This window comes from Coregonus lavaretus (genome assembly GCF_964263955.1).
Source record: "Coregonus lavaretus genome assembly, chromosome: 14".
In the NCBI taxonomy this organism is placed as follows: Eukaryota; Metazoa; Chordata; class Actinopteri; order Salmoniformes; family Salmonidae; genus Coregonus; species Coregonus lavaretus.
The window spans coordinates 27609503-27630580 of NC_140001.1; the positions used below are offsets into that span (position 1 = coordinate 27609503).

General features: G+C 43.8%; 1 pseudogene across 1 annotated transcript; it reads left to right on the forward strand.

Annotated features, from left to right (window-relative positions):
* Positions 1-5530: 5530 nt before the first annotated feature.
* On the forward strand, positions 5531-20925 carry LOC311141092 (cilia- and flagella-associated protein 251-like; annotated as a pseudogene). Its single transcript has 18 exons — positions 5531-5806; positions 5922-6062; positions 6246-6355; positions 6441-6550; positions 16137-16211; positions 16331-16408; positions 16497-16542; positions 16653-16851; positions 17639-17827; positions 17922-18172; positions 18377-18528; positions 18663-18854; positions 18952-19277; positions 19443-19694; positions 19821-19963; positions 20157-20394; positions 20579-20680; positions 20795-20925. The product of its transcript is annotated as a cilia- and flagella-associated protein 251-like (transcript).
* Positions 20926-21078: the final 153 nt, after the last annotated feature.

Here is a 21078-nt window from a genome sequence, read left to right on the forward strand (position 1 = left end):
ATCTTGTCCCTGACATCCTTGGAGAGCTCTTTGGTCTTGGCCATGGTGGAGAGTTTGGAGTCTGGTTGATTGATTGCTTCTGTGGACAGGTGTCTTTTATACAGGTAACAAGCTGAGATTAGGAGCACTCCCTTTAAGAGTGTACTCCTAATCTCAGCTCGTTACCTGTATAAAAGACACCTGGGAGCCAGAAATCTTTCTGATTGAGAGGGGGTCAAATACTTATTTCCCTCATTAAAATGCAAATTAATTTATAGCATTTTTGACATGTGTTTTTCTGGATTATTTTGTTGTTATTCTGTCTCTCACTGTTCAAATAAACCTACCATTAAAATTATAGACTGATCATTTCTTTGTCAGTGGGCAAACGTACAAAATCAGCAGGGGATCAAATACTTTTTTCCATCACTGTATGCAGCTGTATCGCCTTGGAACGGTTCATACATAAAACATTCTCCATTCAGGCTCCAAAGGCATCGATTTCCTCCTTAACTTGATTTAATGGTGAGAAGGCAGGAAGATATGCATACTTTCTTTATGAAACACCATTTTCTACCACCATGCTATGGTGGCTGATGCTACTTCCTGACATTGCGTACAGCCAGCATTCAGACCAAAGCATAAACAACAGACTGCTGCAACCTGATTGGCTGAACGTGATATCAACATCCGGACTAGCATTTATCTACTAGCATTGTGGTGGAAAATAGTGTTTCATAAAGAAAGTACGCATATTTTCCCCGTTTTATTCTGCCTTCTGTTTGAACCGGTCAACGGGGGATACAAGTGTATCGCAGGCTGCATAGATTCCCTTTGGACGGTAGGACCGACTCAATATCACCATCTGCTGGCCTTTGGGCTACTAGCAAGCTAGCTAATTCATTATTGAACAGTCATAACTTGCTAATGTTAGTAGAAGTAGGAACCTAAGTAGGCTTCAAATACATGTTGAAAATAGCTAAGGGTAGTAAACAGATTGGGGGCGTAATATGAGATGTATACAGTGCATTCGGAAAATATTCAGACCCCTTGACTTTTTCCACTTTTTGTGCCTTATTCTAAAATGGATTAAATTGTTTTCCCCTCATCAATCTACACACAATAACCCATAATAACAAAGCAAAAACAGGTTTTTTAATTTTTTTGCAACTGTATTAAAAATACAAAACTGAAATATCACAGTACTTTGTTGAAGTCTTCTCGGGTACAAGCTTGGCACACCTGTATTTGGGGAGTTTCTCCCATTCTTCCCTGCAGATCCTCTCAAGCTCTGCCTCCATATAACTCTTACAGAATTTCCACGTGGACGAGGATATTGGACATTTAATCAAAGCCTACTGGATGTTCTTTTTTCTTTACCACCCTTTTTCTCCCCAATTTCGATCTTGTCTCATCGCTGCAACTCCACAACGGGCGAGGCGAAGGTGGAGAGTCATGCGTCGTCCGAAACATTACCCGCCTAACCGTGCTCCTTAACACCTGCCAGCTTAACCAGGAAGCCAGCCGCACCAATGTGTCTGAGGAAACACCTTTCAATAGCCGACCGGGGTCAGCCTGCAGGCACAAGAAGTTGCTAGGGCGCGATGAGCCAAGTAAATGGCAGGTAGATGGTAATGGAAACGGTACTATAGAGGCACAAAATAGGTTAGAGGAAAAACAAAAATAATTGGAGGAACTTATTCAAGAACGTTCAAGTGTAGTTTATTACAAAAATAAAGCAAATTGGATGGAAAATGGTTAAACATGCACAACATTTTTATTGTATCTTCAACATAGAAATGCTACAAAAAAGAATTTACAGAAACTCGTTACAAATGATTGAGTCATTCATGATTCACCAAATTATATTTTGAAAGAAGAAGCAAAATATTTTAAGCAAATGTTTTCTTTTCAGACTCCTCCATCTCCACTGAAGGATGTTAACTGTAAGGATTTCTTTCATAATAATAATGTAAAATTAACAAATGTACAGAAAGACCTGTGTGAAAGGCAACTTACAGAGGAGGAACTTTTTGAGGCAATAAAAATATTTTCAGTCTGGAAAAACACCAGGGCTTGATGGTATACCATGGTAGACCTTTTTTGATGTACTCAAATATCCATTATTAGCATGTTTTAATTACTCCTATAAAAATGGTAGACTTTCAGGTACTCAACAAGAAGGTCTGATTTCATTACTACTGAAACAAGGTGGTAAGTATAAAGATCCAGTCCATTTAAAAAACTGGAAGCCTCTTACACTTCAATGTTGTGATGCAAAAATCCTGGCGAAATGTTTCTGGTCACAGGTTCAGGAATGGTTAAAGAATCACAACATTCACTTAAAATTAACCTTACAAATAGCAGTGTTGGGGAGATTTGGAAAGCCATAGTCAGTCAATAAATAATATAATAATACTCGTAGGAAAGGTTTTAATCTTTAGCTCACAATCTGTGGATACTATGCGATTAGAAAGGTTCAAAATGTATGTAAAACATCACAGCACAATTGAAAAATATATGGAACATGGAAACCAAACGAGGGTGGTCTATGGTGATAGGTGGGATGGGCTGAGGGGTGGGATTAAAGCGCTTATGTTCGGTAATGTATTATTGTTATGTGATTGCTGTATATAAAAGTATCATGTATGTAAAATGTATACGTAAAATGTATGTATTATGTGGCAGAAAAGCTGTAAAAAAACAAAAAATATGTGTCCTCCGGAGAGGGATGGGTTAATAATAATAAAAAATAACAAAAATAAACATATGGTGAGCAATATGTTTGGAACTGTGAGGGGCGACAAACACACGCACACAGACACACACAATTGTTTTGTTGTATTGTTTGAATATCGTTGGATTTTAAATTTGTGTGACTGTCTATCAGTGTATCAGTGTTTTGTTACTTGTCATGTTCTGTGTTTTGTGTGGACCCCAGGAAGAGTAGCTGCTGCTTCTGCAAAAGCTAATGGGGATCCTAATAAACAAACAATCATCGAATCGCAATAAAATTGCAGTATCGAATCGCAATGCATATAGAATCGTGAGAGTCGCAATACATATCATATCGGCATCTAAGTATGGTGATAATATCGTATCGTGAGGTTCCTGGCAATTCCCAGCCTTACTGGCTATATCTGTTTACAATTATATTCTACATACAGTATCCATCTAGAACAACGAGAATGTGAAAGGATATAAATAACATGTTTATAGTTGTTGGTAACTGAATAAAGGTGGGTTTTATTGTTCAGTCCTGTACAGTGTAGTCCTAGATGAAAAGGGGACCACTTCTCCAGAGATGTTTGATCGGGTTTGTTGGGAATTTTTGGTTAACTACTCTGTCTCACTTAAGGTCAGACAATATAACAAACAAACTATATGAATTGTGCATGTTGTAGAATGAAACGCCTATAAGACAACATAACAAACCAATTATATGAATTATGCATGTTGTAGAATGAAACGCCTATATGCCTTATATGCTTATGGATTAAGAACCAATTAAAGGGTTAAAACAGAGCCATGATGAAATGGCTCTATAGGTATTTTTCCATTACATATATTATAATATGCTTGAACATGGTAGAGACATTTCTTTAGTGCAAATGCTGTGCTTCTGAGAAAGGATGGTTCCCTCTAGCTCCCTGCAGCTGGTCTGGGTGTGTAGTCAAGGACATGGAATGGAGATAAACTTCAGGAACAGTTAAGACCTGTATAGACCTATATTGTTTCTCGTTCCTTCAGAATAACCCGGTCACACGGTTAAAACAAAGAGCCTCAGAATGACCACAGGGTTTTCAGTTCATCCTAGACAAAGAGCCTCAGCGTAATCACAGTTTTTCAGTTCATCCTGTCTTGAACTATCTTCCAAGGGTGCAGCTGTGTGGAGATAGGAGTAGCAATGGAACTAGTGTTATCACTTGTTTGTGCGCTATGACCTGACACACATAGCCACATACACATAGTCACAAGAAGAAACCATAGTGGCTCAAGGTCCAGGGAGGATGGCTGTTAGGAATGTCTTAAATGTATATGGTTGAGAATGGGTTATGGACATGACATGTTTAAACCATGTTTAAGTATTGATTGATATGTTTTATAATGTGTTATGGGTTAGATGGGATGTTATATGTGCAAATGTATTTGTGGATGGAATACTGTGTGTGCAGATGGGGCCTATCTCTGAAACTGGTGAACTGGGACAGGCTGCAGGAGTGTGTGCACTCCCTAACCTCAAGGCTTCTCCTGACTGATAAGAGATGGCTCTGTTATTTTTTTGCATGAGAAAGCTTGGTCCTGCCACTATTGGTTCCAAAATCTGACTACACAGGAGGAGAAGTCAGAATTCGCCACTATCATAAATTAAGAGAGTGGGCGGAGCGGTCAAAAGATGGAGATTTGGAGACAGTGGTGGGGGAACCAACGAGGGAGGGATTAGGCAAAAAGTATGTCAAATGTGCAGGAATAGAACTGCATATAAACTGAGGGCCAAGTGTTGGGAGTTTAGTTGCTCTGCAGACCAGCTTGGCTTATGTTGCTTTGTGTAATAAAGTATATCTAAATTCTACAAAAACTCTGGAAGAACTTAGATTTTTAATAAAGTATAGTGATACATTTCTACGACAGGTTCAAGTCCGGGCTCTGGCTGAGCCACTCAAGGACATTCAGAGGCTTGTCCCGAAGCCACTCCTGCGTTGTCTTGGCTGTGTGCTTAGGGTCGTTGTCCTGTTGAAAGGTGAACCTTCACCCAGTCTGAGGTCCTGAGCGATCTGGAGCAGGTTTTAATCAAGGATCTCTCTGTACTTTGCTCTTCTATTTAAGAATGATGGAGGCCACTGTGTTCTTGGGGACCTTCAATGCTGCAGAAATGTTTTGGTATGAGAAAAAAAAATGTATGCACTCACTAACTGTAAGTCGCTCTAGATAAGAGCGTCTGCTAAATGACTAAAATGTAAATGTACCGTTCCCCAGATCTGTGTCTCGACACAATCTTGTCTCAGAGCTCTATGGACAATTCCTTTGACCTAATGGCTTGGTTTTTGCTCTGACATGCACTGTCAACTGTGGGACCTTATATAGACAGGTGTGCGCCTTTCCAAATCATGTCCAATCAATTGAATTTACCACAGGTGGACTCCAATCAAGTTGTAGAAACATCTCAAGGATGGTCAATGCAAATAGGATGCACCTGAGCTCAATTTTCGAGTCTCATAGCAAAGGGTCTGAATACTTAACGTATTTTAATACATTTGCTAACATTTCTAAAAACTTGTCTTCACTTTTTCATTATGGGGTATTGTGTGTAGATTGATGATGGAAACCATTTTTAAAATCTATTTTACAATTGGGCTGTAACGTAACAAAATGTGGAAAAAGGGAAGGGTTCTGAATACTTTCTGAATGCACTGTATATTTTTAACAAACTGACAGCTAAGTACATTTAATCTGTTTGTTGTTGCTAGCTACTGCCCTCATGGTACCCATCTATTTCAAATGGCATTAGTCTATTCTCTGAAAACACAGTAGGCCTGTGAATACTTGAGTCATGTCAGGCATTGGAACAGAGAGTAATGACCCCTTGCCAAGCCCTCTAGCACCGAAGAGGAGCAGCAGCCAGACAAGGATGGAGAGGATCTGCATCAGACAGAAGAGGAGTATAGTAAAGAGCAGGTTGAAAGGAGTCTGTCAGTGGACAGAATGGGGACCCAAGGCAGATGATCAGTCTAAAATACATGGGAATCCAACTGCCTCTCAAGTCTGCACAGCCACCTCAATGACACTGTTACCCAAGCAATCCCCTCATGTAAAAACTCATGCACAGGTAAATGAATCTAGCTTTTTATCATACACATTTGTATTCAACTAGATAAATATCTAAGAAACACTAAGTTCAATATCAGAAATATTGAATGAAGTGTTCTTGTGTATTGTGACAGACACTGGAGTGGGCCTTTGGGATGCACCGGGCATTTCCTGTCTTCAGCCTTCAGGACCAGGATCAGCTGGGGATCTTGTATGGTGGCACCTATGTAGCCGTCATGTACAACCAAACCTCAAATTCACAACACGTCCTTCAGGTAAGGTCCAGCAGTTGTCTCAATGCACTCAATGAGGTCAGATGCTGGCAAAGACCTCTGGGTATATAGAATGAATGCTATGTCTATGTTGTTAGGAATGCCAGTGTTCAATGGCAAAGGTAAAGCTAAAAAATAACTGTTCAAGGCAAATAGTATTGACACAAACTTGATGTTCACCTACAGGGCCACAGCAGCCCCATTTTGTGTTTCTATGTGAATGAGGATAGGCGCTGGCTGTTGACAGCAGACAAAGGACAGGAAAGTCTGGTGATCATTTGGGATTCCTTTTTAGGGTAGCACTTTATTCTAACAGTACATTCATATTTTCTAGTTAAAATGTGTTCTTCTGAAACAGTGGTTGTTTGGCTTATGTTCCAGGATTCCTGTGCAGACATTATTTGACATGCCACTCTGAGGGGGGTGTTGCAGCTTTGGCACTGTCAAAGGACTCCAAATACTTGGTAAAAGTTGGAGCTGGAGAAGTTCATGTCACGAATTCAGCCGAGGCTCCTTGCTCGGGCAGGCTTCGGCGTTCGTCGTCACCGGAGTACTAGCTGCCACTGATCTATGTTTCTGTGTTCTACTTGTTTTGTCTAATTTGCACACACCTGGTTCCAATTACAATAATTTGTTTCCCTATTTTACAATCTGGTTCCCTCATGGTGTTGTGCGTGATTGTTCGTTGTTTTGTTGTCATTGACATGTTAGTCGGTATTTTCTTCCCTGCGTGGAAGATATGTTATTTACTCTTGATAAGTAAAGTACGCCTGACTCCGTCCTACCGCTACACACTGACGCCTGACAGAATCACGCACCATTATGGAGTCAGCAGGTACATCCATTCCTCCAGCAGGTACATCCATTCCTTTCTACACCTCCTTCCACTACTATTCACCCCACACCGCTGTCCACCCCTTCACCACCTGGATCCAGTGGGATTCGGCTCTCGCTCCCGAAGGCATATGATGGAACAGCTGCCGGGTGCCAGGGGTTTCTGCTCCAGGTGGAGCTCTACCTGGCAACCGTCCACCCGGCTCCCTCGGGATACGAGAGCGTGTCCACCCTCATCTCCTGTCTGTCAGGGAAAGCGCTCGAGTGGGCCAACGCTGAGTGGGGAGGAATAGACGCGGCATCGGTGCGCTATGAAGATTTCACCCGCTGTTTCCGGGCGGTATTTGATCATCCACCGGAGGGGAGAGCGGCGGCGGAACGGTTGTTCCACCTCAGACAGGGGAAGAGGAGCGCACAGGACTTTGCACTGGACTTCAGGACCTTGGCAGCCAGCGCGGGATGGAATGAGAGGGCCCTGATTGACCATTACCGATGCAGCCTACGGGAGGACGTTCGTCGGGAGCTGGCCTGCAGGGACACCACCCTTAACCTGGACCAGCTGGTGGATTTATCGATACGACTGGATAACCTGTTGGCTACCCGCGGACGTCCGGATCAGGGTCCGTCCAGTCCATTCCTCAGCACTTCCGACCCTACACCGATGGAGCTCGGAGGTGCTGATCTAAGGTTGACCGGAAGGGGGGCTGTTTCCTGCACCAACTGTGGCCGCAGAGGACACACTGCTGGTCGGTGCTGGAAAGGGTCCTCAGGGAGTCAAGGCAGCAGGCAGGGCGCTGGTGGACCATCCCAGGTGAGTAGGCACCAGACTCACCCAGAGCTCCCTGTTGCGCACATGTGTGTTCACATAGAATTTCCAGAGTTTTCCCCGCATTCCCAGCATAAGGCGCTCGTAGATTCAGGCGCAGCTGGGAATTTTATGGACCGTCTATTTGCACATAGATTAGGGATCCCTATTGTGCCTGTTGATGTGCCCTTCCCTATACATGCCTTAGATAGTCACCCTTTAGGGTAAGGCCTGATTAGGGAGGTCACAGCTCCACTCTGGATGAAAACGCAGGAGGGTCATGAGGAGAGAATTAGTCTCTTCCCGATCGATTCTCCTGCGTTTCCCGTGGTATTGGGGCTTCCCTGGTTAGCCTCTCATGAACCCAATATTTTGTGGCAACAGAGGGCTCTCAAGGGATGGTCCCGTCAGTGCTCGGGGAGGTGTGTAGGTGTTTCCGTAGGTGGAGAGTCCAAACCAGGTATCCACTATGCACATTCCTCCCGAATATGCCGATTTGGCTCTCGCCTCTCAATTACCACCCCATCGACAGGGGGATTGTGCGATAAATCTCCGGGAGGGCGCTGCACTTCCTCGGAGTCACGTGTATCCTCTGTCACAGTAAGAGATGGCGGCTATGGAAACATATGTAAATGTAAATATGTCTCAGAATCTCTGGGACAGGGATACATTCGGCCTTCCACTTCCCCTGCCTCCTCGAGTTTCTTTTTTGTGAAGAAGAAGGATGGAGGTTTACGCCCGTGCATTGACTATCGAGGTCTCAATCAAATAACCGTGAAGTACAGTTATCCACTACCTCTCATTGCTAGTATGACGGAGTCATTGCATGGGGCGCACTTCTTCACCAAATTGGATCTCAGGAGCGCGTACAACCTAGTGCGTATCCGGGAAGGGGATGAGTGGAAGACTGCATTTAGTACCACCTCTGGGCACTATGAGTACCTCGTCATGCCGTACGGGTTGATGAATGCTCCCTCAGTCTTCCAATCCTTTGTCGATGAGATTTTCAGGGACCTGCATGGACAGGGTGTAGTGGTGTATATAGATGATATTCTCATATACTCCGCTACACGAGCCGAGCATGTGTCCTTGGTGCGTAAGGTGCTTGGTCGACTGTTGGAACATGACCTGTACATCAAGGCTGAGAAATGTCTGTTCTTTCAACAGTCCGTCTCCTTCTTAGGATACCGCCTGTCCGCATCAGGGGTGGAGATGGAGAATGACCACATTTCAGCCATGCGTAATTGGCCGACTCTAACCACGGTTAAGGAAGTGCAGCGATTCTTGGGGTTTGCCAACTACTACCGGAGGTTTATCCGTGGCTTTGGTCAGGTAGCGGCTCCCATTACCTCCTTGCTGAAGGGGGGACCGGTGCGCCTGCAGTGGTCAGCTGAGGCGGACAGGGCTTTTGGTCACCTGAAGGCTCTGTTCACCTCGGCTCCCGTGCTGGCTCATCCGGATCCCTCCTTGGCATTCATAGTCGAGGTGGACACGTCCGAGGCTGGGATAGGAGCTGTACTGTCTCAGCGCTCGGGTACGCCACCAAAGCTCCGCCCCTGTGCTTTCTTTTTCGAAGAAGCTCAGTCCGGCGGAGCGAAACTATGATGTGGGGGACCGGGAGCTGTTAGCTGTTGTTAAGGCTCTGAAGGCGTGGAGACATTGGCTTGAGGGGGCAAAACACCCTTTCCTCATTTGGACTGACCACCGCAATCTTGAGTACATCCGTGCGGCGAGGAGAGTGAACCCTCGCCAGGCAAGGTGGGCCATGTTTTTCACACGTTTTGTTTTCACCCTCTCGTACAGACCAGGTTCCCAGAATGCTAAGGCAGACGCTCTGTCCCGGCTGTATGACACAGAGGAGCGGTCCAGGGAGCCCACTCCCATACTTCCGGCTTCTTGTCTGGTGGCACCGGTGGTATGGGAGGTTGACGTGGACATCGAGCGGGCGTTACGCATGGAGCCCACTCCCCTCCTAGTGTCCAGTGGGTCGTGTGTACGTTCCGTCTGATGTTCGCAATCGATTGATCTATTGCGCTCATACGTCACCCTCTTCTGGTCATCCTGGCATCGGTCGGACAGTGCGCTGTCTTAGTGGGAAGTACTGGTGGCCTACTTTAGCTAAGGACGTAAGGGTTTATGTTTCCTCCTGCTCGGTGTGCGCCCAGTGCAAGGCGCCTAGACACCTGCCCAGAGGGAAATTACAACCCCTACCCGTTCCACAACGTCCGTGGTCACACCTATCGGTGGATTTCGTTACGGACCTCCCCCCGTCACAAGGGAATACCACAATCTTAGTCGTTGTGGATCGGTTTTCTAAGTCCTGCCGTCTCATTCCTTTGCCCGGTCTTCCTATGGCCCTACAGACCGCGGAGGCCCTGTTTACTCACGTCTTCCGGCACTACGGGGTACCTGAGGATATAGTGTCTGATCAGGGTCCCCAGTTCACATCAAGGGTCTGGAGGGCGTTCATGGACCATCTGGGGGTCTCGATCAGCCTGACCTCAGGGTTTCACCCTGAGAGTAATGGTCAGGTGGAGAGAGTAAACCAGGATGTGGGTAGGTTTCTGAGGTCCTATTGCCAGGACCGGCCGGGGGATTAGTCGGGTTACATCCCCTGGGCAGAGATGGCCCAAAACTCCCTCCGCCACTCCTCCACTAACCTGTCTCCATTTCAGTGTGTACTAGGTTATCAGCCGGTCCTGGCACCATGGCATCAGAGCCAGATCGAGGCACCTGCAGTGGATGAATGGTTTCGGCGCTCGGAGGAGACCTGGAACGCTGCCCATGTACACCTGCAACGGGCTATCAGGCGACCGAAGGCGAGCGCCGACTACCACCACAGTGAGGCCCCGGTGTATGCACCGGGGGACTGGGTCTGGCTCTTGACCCGAAACCTGCCCCTTCGCCTGCCATGCCGGAAGCTGGGTCGGCGGTTTGTGGGGCCATTTAAAGTCCTGAGGAGATTGAACAAGGTTTGTTATAGGTTACAGCTCCCTCCTGATTACCGTATTAACCCCTTGTTCCACGTGTCTCTCCTCAGGCCGGTGGTAGCTGGTTCGCTCCAGGAGTCTGAGGTGCGGGAGGTCCCTCTGCCCCCACTGGACATCGAGGGGGCACCGGCGTACTCGGTCCGTTCCATCCTGGATTCGAGGTGTCGGGTGGGGGGCCTGCAGTATCTCGTGGAGTGGGAGGGGTACAGTCAGGAGGAATGGTGCTGGGTTCCTAGGATGGACATCCTCGATCCTTCACTGTTGAGGGATTTCCACCATTGTCATCCGACTCGTCCTGCTCCGCGTCCTCCTGGCCGTCCCCGAGGCCGGTGTCGGCACACGGCTGGAGCCGCGCGTCAAGGGGGGGGTACTGTCACGAATTAAGCCGAGGCTGCTCCTCTTCCTTGCTCGGGCAGGCTTCGCCATTCGTCGTCACCGGAGTACTAGCTGCCACCGATCTATATTTCTGTGTTCTACTTGTTTTGTCTAATTTGCACACACCTGGTTCCAATTACGATAATTTGTTTCCCTATTTTACCCTCTGGTTCCCTCATGGTGTTGTGCGTGATTGTTCGTTGTTTTGTTGTCATTGACATGTTAGTCTGTATTTTCTTCCCTGCGTGGAAGATATGTTATTTACTCTTGATAAGTAAAGTACGTCGTTGACTAAGTTCTGTGTCCTGCGCCTGACTCCGTCCTACCGCTACACACTGATGCATGACAGTTCAGGTAAGCTAGTAAAGGGCCAGGGGCCCCATTTTATAAACCGTGAGTATGTACAAAATATACCCCAAAATGTTTTCACACAAAAGTTGGCATTTATTTAAAAAAAATACTTTACCTGAGAATGTGCTCACCTCCCAGAAAACTTTAGACCATGCATACACACATCTGCTTGTGGTTGAAATATTGTATTGCAAGCTGGCAAGTAGGCCTAAGTGTTTTGTGCAAATATATAATAAAAATCTTATTCATAAAAAACACAAAACAGAAAAACATTAACAAGAATGCAGCCATTTGCCATTAGTGAGAAGAGCGAAAATCTATGTGTTTTCTTTTTAGAATCGAATAATTAGACATAGGAATTTTTTTCCTATTTATTTTCTTTTCTTTACTATTGCAGAATAAATTCCTCATATTTTCTGGCCGTGATGGGTTCATATTCCCGAAGGAGCCATACAACAAATTATCATGCGCGTCTCTCATTTACAGTAATTGGACCTAGTAGCCTAGTAAATAGATACAGTAGGCTATATGTATTTCAAGTTTTGCAATATCATAGGCAGCACGATTTATAATACCGGTATACAGTCGCATTTAACAGCTGAACAGTTGATCTTTCACATTGAAGTAGGGCTATGTAGGCTACTGTAAGTAGTAAGTATTGTAATTGCATTTTTTTTATTGCCTGCCCTAGACAATGTTTCAGAATTCACGGGCAGATCATATTTAGGTTGGGGGAAAAGTCAATGCAAAACATTGTTGAATTCAAATGTTCTGCTGACAGGTCCACAACAATTTACCGTTGTTTTCTCTTTCAGAAACTGATAGTCCTTTTCCAGATACAGCCAGCATAAATCAGTGCTAAAGATTAAAACAGTTTATGTAAAATATTTGACAGTATGGGTAGGCTACAGTATTGCTGTGCGAAATGAGCCCGAAATCATTGCCTATTTACTTTCAGAGTTGCCTATTTAATATCAGAGCCTGTACATAGGCAGGACATAGAAACCCAATAACATATTGATAAACTAAGTATTGAACAACAATTCGTATTTTGCATGCCGTGCCCGAATGCCACTAAATATCTGTGTGTGCTATTTCTGAAAAGACTGCACATGCGCAAACATTTTGAGCTTTATAAAACTTGGCGCACGCCATTTATACGCATGTTTCCTTTTATAAATCAGACCTGTCGTAGAACTGTGCGCGCGTAAACAAGCATCATAACTCCGCCTGAATAACGAATAACGCCAATCATTCACTTTTTATGGTGACAGTAATGCCCTTACCTATTTGCTGTATAACTTGGAAGTATTGGAATTAGGCCAAGACAGTAGGCAGATATCTAAAGGAAATATCAATGACGAACTTGATCAAACGTCTTTGGAGGTGTTGGCAGAAATGTATTTTTTCAGTGACATTTGCTATATCTGACGGTTTCTGAAACACAAAAACTATTGCAAATTGTTGTGGACCTGTAAACAGATCTTTTGAATTCAATAATGTTTTGCATTTACTTTCTCCCGAACATAAATATGCTGCACTGCCCGCAAATTCTGAAGTATTGTCTACTCAAAAAAACTAAAACAATACAGTAGGCCTACTTACAGTGGTAGCCTACACACTTCAATGGAAATTATCAACTGTCTGTTGACCTGTTTAATTCTACTGTATGTTATAAACCGTGCTCCCTTTCGGATGCATAGAGCAAAAACATTGAAATTATAATAGCCTATATAATAGGCCCAATTAAATGAGGGATGCGCATGGTAATTTGTTGGTTGTATGGCTACTTCGGGAATATCATCATGGTCAGAAAATGTACAATGGTTATATGTATTTAGTTTATAAATGAAATATTGTCTAGGCTACTCGAGAAATTTGTCATTACTGTATTCGTAGCCTACAAAGTCAATTGGTAGCTTATCTGTTTACTACTGTGAAGTGGGTTAAATTAAATGAGAGATGGTAGGAATGGTAGCCTATCCTAACTTGTAGTCCTGTAGGCTTTTTCGCGAGTATGAAACCATCTCAGTCAGAAAAGGTGAGGACTGTAGTATTCTGCAATGATCATGGAAGTTAAATAAATAATCGGAAATAGATTTCTAATTATTTTAGAATGCCAAGATAAAATAAATCGATTTTCGCTCTTCTCACTAACAGCAAATTATTGCATCTTGTTATTATATTTAGCTACCTGTTTTTTTGTTATTAATAAGTCATCATATATTCCCCATTTGCACAAGGCTACTAGGCTACTTTGGCCTTCTTGCATTGCAATACTTCAACCACTAGAAACTGTGCATACGCATGGTCTAAAGTTTGCGGGAGGATAAGCACGTTCTCATGTCAAGTTCAGTTTTTATAAATGCCAACTTTTGCCTGAAAACTGGGGCATGCATATTACTGAAATATTATAGTTCCTACACATCACCTTCTATATTCAAACAAAATAGGCCTTTTATAGGAAAATGGGAAGCATCATGCTCATGTCAGTCCTCTAGAACGCAAATGTAGTCTTCTTATAGAACTCTGCAATAATGAGACTGTGGTGTGTATGTGCGTGCGCATCCGTTTCAGCGTGTTTTGGGAGTCGAGCAAGTGTCCACTCCTACAACTCAAGCCACAGGTGTCAGAGTCGAGCAAGAGTCGACTCTTTTCGACTCCAATCACCACTAGTCCCAACTGCCGTATCGAATGTTAACAGATGCGCTCGAGCAGGCTGCCTGCGCACATTGCTGCGCGCGAAACACATATTCCAATCCAAGTTTTAGCTGGAACTGATATGCCTACCTCGTTATTTAGCTACTTAAATTAAAATACAATTACTGTACGCATTATGTTAATTGATTAAAGGCTTTAAGGAAACATATACTAGTCATATTTTCAGGGTCAAATTCATGTGCAATAATTTTCACTAATTATTGATGGAAATAAATGCGATAAAAAATGGGTTTTGTAAATCCTGGTGGATTGTAGTAGGATATTAAAACAAAATACATAGGCCTACGTGGTATTTGTTAAATTCTGAAAACAAATTAAGTTAGTTATAATAGAACATCAAAACAGCATTCAGTGGAACAGAAGAAAATTTGCAGCACAATAAAGAGTGCAATTAGCTAACACTGACGAAATATTACCATTAGAAGCCAACACACACAGTAAGCTACCAGATATAATTAATTAATTACTTTCACTGTACTGCATTTTAACAGCAGTGACATTTTTGTAAGAGTATCCTGTATTGTGCATGTTTATCTCACATGCTGGTAGCCTAGAACAAATGTTATGGAAGTGAATGTGCACTTTTCAATTGGGTGGACTGCAACTACGAAAAAACATAGCCTGTAGTAAAAGCAAAATCATTTATAGCATTGGATATTCTCTAAATTAGGGACCATCTCTGATAGCTATAGGACTGCAGAGACTGTCACAAGTGAATTGGAGGTGAAATATATCACATTTCTTTGTTTTTGAAAGTTGGTATTTTATCACCTGCCAAATAAAAACATCAAATGGCGCTACTCCTGAAAAAGTTAATCCGGACGAATAAACTGAAGTGGACTCGGCCCGAGTACCATTAGCCGGAGCCCAGAGTAATATGATTCTGCCGGACTCGGGAAGAGCTGGGCCCGCATGAAGCCCCCCCGAGTCCGAGCCATGCCGAGTTCCCTGGGTCTCAAACATAATAGGTCCGTGCCCAGTGTGTTGACAGGGCCACAATATAGTAGGCCACAATACCCTAACCGGCTTTGGTGTGCTCTGCCAGCTGTTGTTTGCCAAGTGTGCTAAACTGAATCATGGAAACCCTGCTGAAAAAGAACATTCCTCCAATTATATTAATTGTAATTTTTCTAGTGTCTTATATGCAATGTGTGCATGGCCCACAAACACTATGCACGTTCATATAGATTGGTTTCTATTAATTGAGTAACATTTAGGTAACTGGTCAGTAGTTAAATCTGATTTAAATCAAAAACCCAATATCAACCAAAATAAGACTTATTTTTCATGAGGTCAAAAATAAGTCATGTAGAAGACGTCTTAATCTGGTTGTGATCAGATTATATGAGGTCCAGACCAGATTTCAACCAGTAAAAGACGTCTTTATCACGTCGTATGCCCACTGGGATATAGCCTAGGAAATAGATACCTGTTTCAAATTATTTTAGAATGCAAAGATCTTCTCACTAACGTTCTCTCTTCTCACTAACGACAAACGATTGCATCTTGTTATTAACCTATTATTTGTTATGAACATACCTGTCCATTTTATCCCCCATTTGCACAAAATACTAGGCTACTTGCATGCTTGCAATGCAAACTTCAACCACTATAAACTGTGCGTACGCATGGTCTAAAGTTTGCGGGAAGGTGAGCACATTCTTAGGTCAAGTTCAGTTTTTATAAATGTCAACTTTTGCGTGAAAACTGGAGCACGCATGTTTTGGGGTATATTTTGTACATAAGCACGGACCTCCATAATACTGAGTCATGTTACGCAGGTAGAAATTCGATAGAAAGAATAATGTGCAATTCAGTTGAACCAGCCGAACTACAATTTTCTTTCCATGTTAAAGTTGAGGGGAAACATAAGTTGTCAAACCTACCAGTACTTTTATGAATGTTGAGATGAGTGTGTCTTCCTTATTTATATTGTTTAGGTGTATGTTAACTGAATTAAAACAGACATACAGTGGACAGGACTTTCTGATCTGCTCACCGCGAGTTTGTACATGGGACTGGACAAATGAGGATCCATTGTGTGTAACTGAACTCAACCTGGAGTATGGTTTTCAGGTAAGTTTTTATGGTCTCAATATGAGGAATTGGAATTTGATTTACTTTCCGAATTAACTGTAATTTATTTTTATGGAATTGACCCCAACCCGGATATTCTGTTTTAAATTCCTTTACAGAATCGCATTGTTTTCCATCCCAATGACAGCACTCAGCTGCTCAGCAACAGTGAGAGCCAATTCTTATTTTACACCAGGGAAAGTACCACAGTTTTGTTTTACTGGTGGTTTAACAACACTAAAGTTAGTAGCTTTACAGTATATGATTGTCAATTTTTTATTTCAGGACAAGCTACACCATGATTATATTGCCCCTAAGCGTATTGGACAATGTAAGGACACTAGCTGTTTAGTCATTTATAGAACCTGTAATCATGTCATTGTAATAATCATGTTATAATCTCCCCTTTCACTCATGGTTGGTTTTACCATCTTTCCAAAGACTTTCAACAAGGTTGTGGGCATGCTGAGCCAATATGTGTTCCACTGGAGGGGGCTTCAGGCCCTCTCCGCTACCTCAGCAGGCAACTTGGTGCTGTGGGACATGGTTAGGGGCTCCAATTCTCAAGACCCCTCGTTAGGAGAAACATCAAGCTCATCCCCCTCCAGAAGGACAGAATCACCTTACTCTGACTTACAGTGTGAACATGCAACACTCCTGGTTTCTAACGCTGAAACAGGAGCTTTATCTTTCTGCATGGAGTTCAAGTTCCTCACCGCCATTGAAGTATTACAGAGGTTAGTACGTACAGCCCAGTACATCACTGGGGCCAAGCTTCCTGCCATCCAGGACCCTATACCAGGCGGTCTCAGAGGAAGGCCCTAAAAATTGCCAAAGACTCCAGCCCCCCTAGTCATAGACTGTTCTCTCTGCTACCACACGGCAAGCAGTACCGGAGCGCTAAGTTTAGGTCCAAAAGGCTTCTTAAAAGCTTCTACCCCCAAGCCATAAGACCGCTGAACAGCTAATCAAATGGCTACCCAGACTATTTGCATTAACCCCCCCCCCCCCCCCCCCCCCCCCCCCCCTTTTTTACGCTGCTGCTACTCTCTGTTTATTATCTATGCATAGTCACTTTACCCCTACCTACATGTACATATTATCTAAATTACCTCGACTAACCTGTACCCCCCGCACATTGACTCGGTACCGGTACCCCCTGTATATAGCCTCGTTATTGTTATTTTATTGTTGCTCTTTTATTTTTTACTTTAGTTTACTTATTTTTCTTAAAACTGCATTGTTGGTTAAGGGCTTGTAAGTAAGCATTTCACGGTAAGGTCTACACCTGTTGTATTCAGCGCATGTGACAAATAAAAATGGATTTGATTTGAAGTATTGGTCTTGGTATTGCAGCCTGGTATTTGTAGCTGTTGTTCTTTAACTGTTGCTCTGTTTGTATATCCCCATGGTCTTTGATTTCTTAGCTTCATTGTGACTGGTGACACTCTGGTCCATGTGAAATTCTATGATGAGAACTTCAAGCTCATCAGCTGGTACAGTGAATTCAACCTGGACCCAATCACATCGATCTCCTTCTCCAAAGAAGTTCCACCCAACAGCAGCCAGGGTTTTCTGGAAGACTGCACTCTGGAAGCCAAGACGTTTTTTGTCCAGTGAGAATCAGTGTGATGCCAGTTGGTTCCCCAGTGTATGTGAAACGTATCTGCTTTGTCCTACTTCTCCCTTTAAGCCCTCTCTTGTCTGTAGGCATTTTGTCCTGTCTACAGTCAGCTCGATGGTGGTACATGTGAATGCACAGGGCGGTGTGACGAAGACGCTGCTGCGCAAGCATTGCGAGGCACTGCATGCTGTGGCCTGTCACCCCCAGCAACCAGTTGTTGCCTTGGGTACCCACAGTAGCATCCTGAAGGTGTGGGACTATGAGCGCAAGTTGTCCATCTGCAGCAGGGTCTTTGAGAAGGAGAGGCAGATTCAGTGCATCACCTATGACCCCCAAGGTGACCCAGCAGGCCAGAGGCGTTTGTCAGTTTAATTTCCTATAAGTAAAACAATATGCATACGTAGAAAGATCTCACATTGATATTCTCACATTTGATTTGTGGTATAGGGAGAACTCCCCTTAAATACAACATATTCTCTGTCTGTGTTTGTGTGTGAGTTGGCTCAGCTTTGACCAGGCTATCCTGTGTGTCAGTGAACAGGATTATACTTGGTGGTTGGATTTGCCAGTGGAGCTGTCCATGTACTGGATGCTTGCACATTGCAGAGTAAGACAGAGGGGTGCCTCAACTACAGCCAAGACCACATCACTCACATGATCTTCTCTCCAGACTCCCTCTACCTGGCCACAGCGGTGAGCAGACACACTATGTGGTTCTGGCATTGGGATAGGGAAGTAACAGGTTTGAGCCCTCTACCTTGAATCATTATAATCAAACTGAAGCCAACAAATTGCACTTTTCCCTCCTGTTCTGTTGCTACTGTCAGGATGCTGGAAAAGCGGTGATGGTATTTGGCTTGTACACTGGTAGGAGCGTGCAGTGCTGGAAGTAGCTGGGGAGGCACCACTCCCACTATAAGCCCAACAGGGACTTCCTATTTGGGGTGTACCTGGACAGCACCCAACCCAGACTACTCTCCCTGGGCATGGACCAGACCCTCACACTTAGTAGGGCTCTGGTTTACTTACATGCAGTGTTTCTTTACTTGCTGAACCACTAGGCATGCTGAATCACTTTGGATGACTTTGCCTTGGTGTGTGGTGGTGATTGCTTAGGTGGAGTATGACCTGGAGAATAGCAATGAGAATGAGCTGCTGATCCTGAGTGCATTGAGCAGAGCGCTGGGCCCACCTGTATGGCTTGGTGCCCACCCCTCACCACAGAGGACTTCCTGCTCACCGCCTCTGACCTCTACAAAATGAAGCTTTTCAACAGCATCACCAAGATGTGCAGGTCAGCACCCAAATAACAGAGTCTGTAAAAATATGATTAGTCCTCTTATTTCACAGCATCTCTGTGTCATTGGGGTGAAGTATGAAGGCCACAAATGAAGGATCATGACCCTAGCTCTCATTAAATGGCATACATCACAAAAGACAAGGTAAGTGTTGATTCACACCCAATCGTATCAAACCACCTCCTCAGTCAGACCAAATATGTATGAAAGTCTTTATTTTAGGGGCCAGACTTCTGTGTATTTCTTGCCTAATGAAGAGATACTGGTTTCAGTGTCACTTGTCATAATGTCATTGTGTTCTTTTTCAAGGTGGATCTCGAGATTCTGCCCATTGATGGGAACCCCCAAGACCTCTGCTCTGATTTGCCACCCAACAGGGATATCTGCTATGGCCTGCTCCAATGGCATTCTATATGTCTTCCCTGCTGGGGGTCTGACTGCACAGTCCTCTCATGGGAGATTAGTTGAAAGTGAGTAGACCCTTGAGCTTTCCTGTTGAACATACTGAATCGTTGTCTTTTGTTGTGTGTTTAATGCATTAGAGACGGAGAACTCTTTAGAGTAGGTCAAACTGATATCTTTACCATGTAACCATCAATATTCATAACTGTATAGAGTGGGTACATCAGTTGTTATGGCTGTACAATACTTGTGTGTTTGTTCTGACGCTTACATTTTTCCCTTTAGGAAATGGAGGACTTTTTCTATTACTGTCAGCTGCGTAAACAAGGTATTGACTCCATGGAGATCCGACAGGTGTCCACCCAAACCCCCTAGCAGAGGTCCCCTTTGTCATGAGTGCTCTGGGTTTCTTCCCCATTGAGCAAGAGGTACAAAGTCCTTAATGAGGACTAATGTAGTGACTAGGCTAATTTGGAAATGATTGATCAATCTAGTCCTTTGATCATTTTCTGTTTTCGTTCCCCTTTTTTTTTTTTACTGATAATAAGTTATAATGAGTTATAACAATGAGTTAGGTTCAGTATAGAAATAATAATGTTTGTTGATCATGACTCTCTCCAGCTGGAGGACATGCAGAACGAAGTAAAGTTCATCAGGTATGCTGAGACTGGGAGATATGTGACCGACATAGACCTGGAGGAGTTAATTAAGCTGTACGTCAACCACCGGCCAGCGTTTGGCATCTCCAGGAAGGAGTTGCTTCACATCTTCCAGGTCCTGGGTGACCCCTATGTGACGAGAGAGCCTGTAGTGAACAGGGACGAGCTGCTGGAACTCTTCCAGGACAGAGCTGCGCTAGGCTAGCTGCCTGTAAATCTGCATCTTCTTAGTCTCCACACATGTCTGTTTGCTGTGCCTGTATATTTCTATGGAGGGTAATGTCAGTATCTACAATTTGCTAGCCTTCTGTCTTTATGTTCCCTTGTTCTGAGGCAGCGCTGGTATTTCATTCTAATAATACGTCAACCCTCGTTTTGCCTCAGCGGAACACATCACTGAAGACGAGCTGGCAGAATTTTTCACCACACTGGTAGGACTGAATCCAAAGAGGGGGAGATCCGAGCTGGAAGCCTTTGAATGTGATGGTATGTATCACCATGTTGAGCTCAGAGTAGTGTCTAAAAATGTGATTATGAGACTGAGACTACACAGCTTTGATAGTCAACCATTAAAAGTGTGTCTGTGTCTGTGTTGGACAGATTCAGAAGACATGTCGGAGTATGAGGTCTCTGAGGAGATTTCCATGGAAACATTTTCAAATGATTTCCTGGAGATTGTTCCCTCCTCCCAAGAGGGAATGTTGTCCCCCTCGGGGTCAGAAGTTGTATAGGAATTACATGTACTGTATGTGAGAGTGTGGGGCTCAATCTGTAAAAGACTCATGGGAAGTATCTAGTTCATGAAGCACACACATACGATTGACAGCCGTTTCCTCATGGGTGCAGTTTGATTTGCTAATAAAGATCAATTGAATACAGCACAT